We start from the raw sequence: 7,489 nt of genomic DNA on the forward strand, positions 1-7,489 counted from the left end.
TAACTCTGAAGTAGCAGGATAACTGTCTGTATGTCAGGACACCAAAGCAGTAGGATTGCTGTCTGTTTAATTAATACAAATGTATTAATTAACTATGCACTTTGAAGGGGTGGAATATCTGCCTGTGCAAACTCGTTGAAGTAGTAGGATGTCTGTAAATAGCTGAATTGGTCTAATAAGACTCGACCCCAAACCAGATAGTGTTCTGTGTAAGGACTCTCAATTGCAACTGACTAACTAAATAAATGTTCTCTTAAATGTTCTCTTAAATGTTCTCTTAACTTTTACAGAGCAATTGAGAGTAAATGATGTTTCTCCTTTTAAGCCAAAAACTTAAAACTGAATTATACTACATTTTCCCCCTCCTGACGCCGTCAAGGCTTCACTAATCTGAATCTACATCAGCAGCCATTACCCCATTATCTACAGCAGCAGCCACAGAACCCTCTTCAGCAGGCACTGAAGCCTGAACCTCCAACTCAGCACCAATATCTGGAACGTCTCCCTGAACCACCATCACCTCACCGGCAGCCACCGCCCCACTGGTATCCCCAGCCTGTTGCAGCTGCCAAGGTACAGCAGGTAGATCTTTACTTATTTTGCGCCTGATCTCACTGAATATATTTGTCAAATGTCTCTGAACTTCTGCCTCTTTCTGTGACATGTCTAAATTAGCCCCCTTCACACTGGCCCCATGACTTGTCAAAGCATTTTCCACCTGTTGAACTACTGCTTCCACCTTTAAAATACATGTCACCTCTACTCTCAAATTTTTATTTTTAGAACCCAAATTATCTGACCCAACAGCAGGACGCTTGGCCACACCTCTTCTTGACCCTCCTTCGCCCTCCTCCAGACCACTTTGACCGCTCGGCCACCTGTCCCATGCATCAAGATTCACCTCCAAACCGTCGTTGCCAATATCATCATTATTCTTCAGAAACTTCAGAAACTCATCATTAAATTCATACCTGGGCCGCCCATCCTTATGCTGTCTTCTACTGGGACCAGCCCTATCATCCTTTCTGTACACCACCTGCCGCCTGTTGGTCCTACCATCCTCCAACCTCTCTAAAGACCTCTCGTGCTCCTCTCACAACTGACCAGGAACCAGCCGATGTCTCTCTCTATCATCCATCTTTCCTGATAATTACAATTTCAATATTTTTTTATATTTAAGACGACATTTAAGACAGATTACATTATACGAATCATCATATCAATTTTATGTCAGGGATGCCAAGTTACAAATCGAAAGATACCAAGAAAATTTCACACTCCAGCCGCGCCATTCACCACCATGACAAAATGCTGCCAGCTATCAGTCAACCATAATAGATGTACAAACCAATCTTCTGTGACCTCTATAGTAAATGCATGTGAATCAACAAATTTCCGACTTGTTTTATGTTTATTCTCCCAACATCCCTGTTCTGTCCGTGAAATCCTTTCCACTTGATGATATATAGAAGTCAGCTGCAACAATAAAACACTATTCTCCTCCACTTTATGCATCCAGGACAAATTTCAGCTTGGCTGATGTAACCCACAAAAACACATCAGGAATATTTATTATTTTATTCAGGAATAAAATAATACAAATCCGTCAAAAAATCTGAAAATGCCAATTTTTCCTTCAACTCCAATCCTAATAAAAAATGTGGAGAAATCGCCAACCAATTTTGGCCACCATGACTTCAGACGCCATATTTAAAATTAAAAATAATAAACAAGGTGATATTTGCAATTTCTACAGCCCAAAAATTACTGAGATGACGCCTATCCTCTTGTGATCTTTGATACCCGATCGAGTCCCAGCCTGAAACCTGACTCCACACAATGAGCGTCAATAAACTGATCCTCCAGATAGCAACTATAATCAGGTAACATTTAATATTCACATTTTTTAAATAACTCTTAATTTGCATCTCCTGAAAACTTCAGAGCACAAAAATGTTATTCAAATAAATTCCATCTCCAAATCCAGACAAAGTAAAAATGTTTACCTAATTTTGATGGTTTATTACTAGAACTTGACATTATGATTTAACTGCTTACAATCTCAGTTCCATCTATCAACTGAACTCAACTTTTATTGTAGATCTACTTTCCACTCACTAGCTTAATAAGCACATATTTGTTACTAAAATAATTAAACAATAATTCAATGAATTTCCATTGTATAAATATATATATATAACTTTTATATTTATTTTCAGATCTCCTATCCCTACTCTCATCAACCCTAATCAACACTCGTTCCAGCTTTTAGAAACAGGTACTACAGACTCATCCGCCATCATATATTTAAAGGGAGATATTTCATACACAGTCCCTTTAAGACAGAATTCAACATTGACTTGAATAATACATAATATTTTTTTTTTTTTTATGCACAATCCCTTGAAGGAGGGGGGTGATTCCCAAAAGACGCTAATTCATACAAAGCATCCGAAAACTTCTTGACCATAATAAAAGGCCCAGCGTAGAAAGACTGTAACTTCTTGGACACATCACTCTTTACAATATTGAAAAAAAACATAACAAACATCTGTCACTCTTAATACTTTCCAAATCTTTAGTTCCATGATTTTCATCTACTCTTAAAGCTGCGTACAAACTTTGGTTCTGTCTTTCCACGGGATTCAAATTCGGATTCTTGAGAGAAACTAAAACAGTGTCCACCCCCAATCCTTTCATTACCCCCTTAAACACACAGCTTGTAGAATTTGTACCTCTGTCAGATCTCAAAGCCTGAAATAAACCATAGGTAGGTACAAAATTCTCCAAAATAAACCATAGGTAGATACAAAATTCTCCAAAATAGCCTTCACTGTTATCTCAAATAAACCATAGGTAGGTACAAGATTCTCCAAAATAGCCTTCACTGTTATTTCAAATAAACCATAGGTAGGTACAAAATTCTCTAAAATAGCCTTCACTGTTGTCTCAGTCTTAGCATCAACTAACGTAAATATATACCTGGAAAATAAGCAGATTATGATTAAAACAAACTTAACCGTTTGTAATAATTAGTGATTCCCAAAAATTTCTGTAACTCCTTTCCTGTCTTAGGCTTGCCCCAATCCTTAATCCGTTCCAAATATGAAGGATTCATCTTCAATCTGGCGGCACTAATAATATGCTCCGGATAGTGGCATTCTCTAGTCAGTAAATCACACTTATATCCAGATTCAATTCCAGGTTGCCCTGTCTGAGAACCAGAAACAACGCCTGCAAATGTTCTACATGCTCCTCTGGACTAACAGAAAACACAATCAAATCATCCAGGTAACTGATACAGAAACCATAAATCCCTAGTAAAATGGATAACACCTTGTCCATCAAAGCACAAAACAAGGATGGTGCGTTGCAAATTTTAATAATCTTCGATTTCAATTCTGAATTTTCCTTAATCATCTGATTTTCCTCTAACTTCAATTGTTGAATAATAAACTGTACTCGTTCATGCATTTTCTGTCCTGACAACTTTTCTGGTTTATTTAACTCATTAATTGATTTCTTACAGGTGGAATCCAGATTGTCAATGACAAAACAGTGCCCCATCTTCACATTTTTTAAGCAAGGTAATAGGTTTTATCGATGCATTAACTATGTTAACCCCTCCTTTATCCCTGACAGAGTAGGTTTAGAAAGAATCTCAGAATGACCGGACAAAATGGGAATTTTCTACATTTCCGCCACTACCTGTTAAGAATTAATAGGAACAGATTTCCCCATGAAATTCAAATTTATCCACTTCCAAACAAATATTAATTTTATTTTTCTTCAGGAAATCAGAACCGAGATTCACCAACTTGCCTGTTACCTCAGGTACATAAAATATTTCTGTAAACACAGCTTGGTTCCAACAAATCTAAATTTTAACTCAACATATCCAATAATATTAACTTTCTTTAAATCTACTGAATATGCTGATAATTTAGCAGGACAGAAACCAATTTCATGTTTATCAAAAATTTCTCTAGATATTAAAGAATTAAAATTATTTCCTGTATCAACAATTCCTAATTCCTCCACTATAATATCAGCTCCTGGTACGAAAACTCTAAATCCGCGCAAATAGGCATTTTTCTTTCTTTATCTTCAAGACTTCACGATCCCTTTAAAGCCCTAGTATTTTCTGCCACCGTTCCGTCGGATTAAAATTTCAATGTCATGTTATAAATAATTAATGTATATATTTAATTAATTAAATTCAAATTTCAGATATAAAGCCATCAATCTACAACACAGCAGCCAGCCCTCCGCCATCCACCAGCCGCCAGCATACTGATCAACATATTATGTCATGCAAAGCCTGCAGAACACCAGCCCATCGTGACTAGACACCAAACTCCTTGCAACACAAGTAAGTACCCCTCAAAGGTTTAATATTCATTAAAACTTTATTTAGATACCTACCAAAATTTATACACAATTATACTAAATGTATTATATAATATATTGTTCCCATTAACAGTCACTAGCACCTCCACACATTGACTAAAAAAAAAAAAAAACAGAAACTTCTTCACAACATTGAGAGCCATTATCCGAATACAAAACAGCAAAAATTTTCAAATTTTACATAGCTTAAAAACTCAATTACACTAATATAACCTAGATATAATATATGTGGATAAAGAAACGATATATAAAATAAGGTTTATACATCGAATCAATCATCACACTACTACATAGGTTATTATTGATAATTGAACCTAGCCATTTCAGCAATCATAGCCTTGTATTGTTTTTCATCTCTGCTTTTTTCAGAATCCACAGCCGGCCCCCTCTGATTGACTGATTTCTTCAGAAACTGCTCAGGTATCACCTGATTATTAGGCACTCCAGGCCCCTCTCCCTTTTCATTATTGACCGGAAAGAACTTAGCCTTGGTCTTACCTATGCGAGAATCAGGGGCAGGCGGCTTACCATCCCTCTTCTGCCAACAATCAGCCACTATATGTCCTTCTTTCCCGCAATACCAACAAATCATATTCTTAGCCTTCAAATTCAAAGCCCCAATCACCTTCTCAACTTGATCCCAAGGGATATCATCCTTCCCCTCAATCCAAGCATTATTATCGCCAGTCCCAGTTCTGTCAGCCAAATCGGATACATGCACCTCACTAATCACAGGCCTAGATTTCACCTCCCTAGATTCTTCCAATTTCAACCCTTCCATAGCCTGGGAATAACATGACGTCACATTTTCAGGTGAAATGTGTCCAGAACGAGCCCAGCTGATGTAATGTTGAACTCTACGAATCAAATAAGTCAAGAATGAGCTATAATCCTCCAGGTAATGCATAGATTCAACAAAGTTGGCCATATCTCTAGCTAAATCTGTAAACATTAAATTCTTCGCCACATTGTTATAAAAATCACGCCAAGATTGTTTAGAAATATGACCAGGATGCATAAGTCTAAACAACCGTAATTTCTCATTAAAGAACACATCCACATTTTGACCACTCTTTTGTTTCAGGGCATAGAAGAATTCAGTAGCTGACTCTGTATCTGCAAACGGTATCACCAACCTCCTTATCAACAGGTAATAACCTAAAGCACTTAGGGAGGCATTAGCCTCCGGAGTAATAAGCCTCCCCATTTTCTTTCCCTTGCACTCAAAAATCCTATTGTACAACACATCCTTGAAAAGCATGGAATCCTCCAATTTTGCGAACCGAGCAACCCTCCACAAGGACAAAAAATAATCCTCAAAATCAATATTTCCATCCCAAAATGGAGCGTCCCGCACAAAATCACTGTCCCACTTGACACCCCTTGCCAGACAAAACTCCTTAAACTGTCCCTCTACAGTCTGCTGACTGACACTGCCACCAGCCACCTTTTTGTAAGCCTTAAGCACTTCTGCCCTTTCCTCGATTAAAGGAAATATATCCAATAACTGATTCTCATACTCAGTCAAACAACTCTCATGTACATTCATCCAATTACCATTACCAGCTGGACCCAAAAAATCTATCTGCGAAAACTTCAAATGTCCAGGAGCACTCTTTACGCTCTTAGCCTTGAAACTAGTAGAATCCAATTTAGCCTCCACACTCAATCGATTAATAAAAGATGCATTAAATGAATCATCCCCCATCGATTTAGCTGTAGCCACACTAGCCCCCAAACTTGTCTCATACAAGAATCCACCAATGTCGCCATCTGGTGGCAATTGAGCCACCTTTTTCTTGATAGTAGCCAAATCAACATCATAACCTAATTTCTTATGCTCATCTGTACTTTTGAACTCTTTCACCTTATTCTCCAGCCGTTTATTCGCCGCCATTAGCTTATCCACTTGACTCTTGACAGTCGTATGCTCCTTTAACATTGCCCTAACGTATTTCTTTATACTTTCAGGCACAACATCATTCTCCACGTCGCCCAACGCCGACTCCACATTTGCATTAGCACCTGCACCTCCACCAACATCATCAACCGCATCGTCATCCTCCTCCCAATTGTCAGGAGTTCCATCATCATCCTGACTTTCAGCCTCCCGAGGCCGCTTAGGCCGCCGTCCACGCTTGCCTTCACCTTTGCCCCGCTCTCCTTTTTCATCAGCCATATCCGAGCACTAGAACTAGATTCGCCGTGAAATTTAGATCAGAAGAGTTAAAAAGTGAAATTCCACAGAAACCTAAAATATAAATCAAGTTATAAATAAAAAATATAACAAAACTGTGAAAAATCCGAGATAAACAATCTCAAAAAGTGATCGAATTCAAATTAAACACCACTTCCCCCACCTTTAACTCTGCAGCAGGTTTAAATAACACGTAGCACAATAAGACTGCGCCAAATGAGATGTAGACAGACTTGCATAAGTTAATGATAGAGTAGATTCAATATTTAATTCAAAATACAAACAGTTTTTTAAGTATTTATTTATATTGGATTAAATGCAGTTTTTGGGTAAATAAGATTAAATATGTATACTTTATTTAGAAATGGTTATATGGTTAAATATATTAATAATTCAAACTATTGATTATTTAAGCTGGAAAGGTCTGAAGTAACAGGATGTCTGTTTGTGTGTGGAAACACCAAAGTAGCAGGATGACTGTCTGTCTAATTAATACAAAGGTATTAATTAGCTGTATAACTCTGAAGTAGCAGGATGACTGTCTGTCTAATTAATACAAAAGTATTAATTAGCTGTATAACTCTGAAGTAGCAGGATGACTGTCTGTCTAATTAATACAAAGGTATTAATTAGCTGTATAACTCTGAAGTAGCAGGATGACTGTCTGTCTAATTAATACAAAAGTATTAATTAGCTGTATAACTCTGAAGTAGCAGGATGACTGTTTGTCTAATTAATATAAAGGTATTAATTAGCTGTATAACTCTGAAGTAGCAGGATAACTGTCTGTATGTCAGGACACCAAAGCAGTAGGATTGCTGTCTGTTTAATTAATACAAATGTATTAATTAACTATGCACTTTGAAGGGGTGGAATATCTGC

The 7,489-nt window shown here is 37.3% G+C and overlaps 1 long non-coding RNA gene across 1 annotated transcript; it reads left to right on the top strand.

The window, feature by feature from the left end:
- The first annotated feature begins 4,340 nt into the window (after positions 1-4,340).
- Positions 4,341-5,458, top strand: LOC145320369 (uncharacterized). The gene is made up of 3 exons (XR_013880174.1): positions 4,341-4,372; positions 4,780-4,830; positions 5,224-5,458. It is a non-coding gene; the product is annotated as an uncharacterized LOC145320369 (long non-coding RNA).
- Positions 5,459-7,489: the final 2,031 nt, after the last annotated feature.

This window comes from Acartia tonsa, chromosome 5 (assembly GCF_053477335.1).
Source record: "Acartia tonsa isolate MP-2025a chromosome 5, ASM5347733v1, whole genome shotgun sequence".
NCBI classification, from domain to species: Eukaryota; Metazoa; Arthropoda; class Copepoda; order Calanoida; family Acartiidae; genus Acartia; species Acartia tonsa.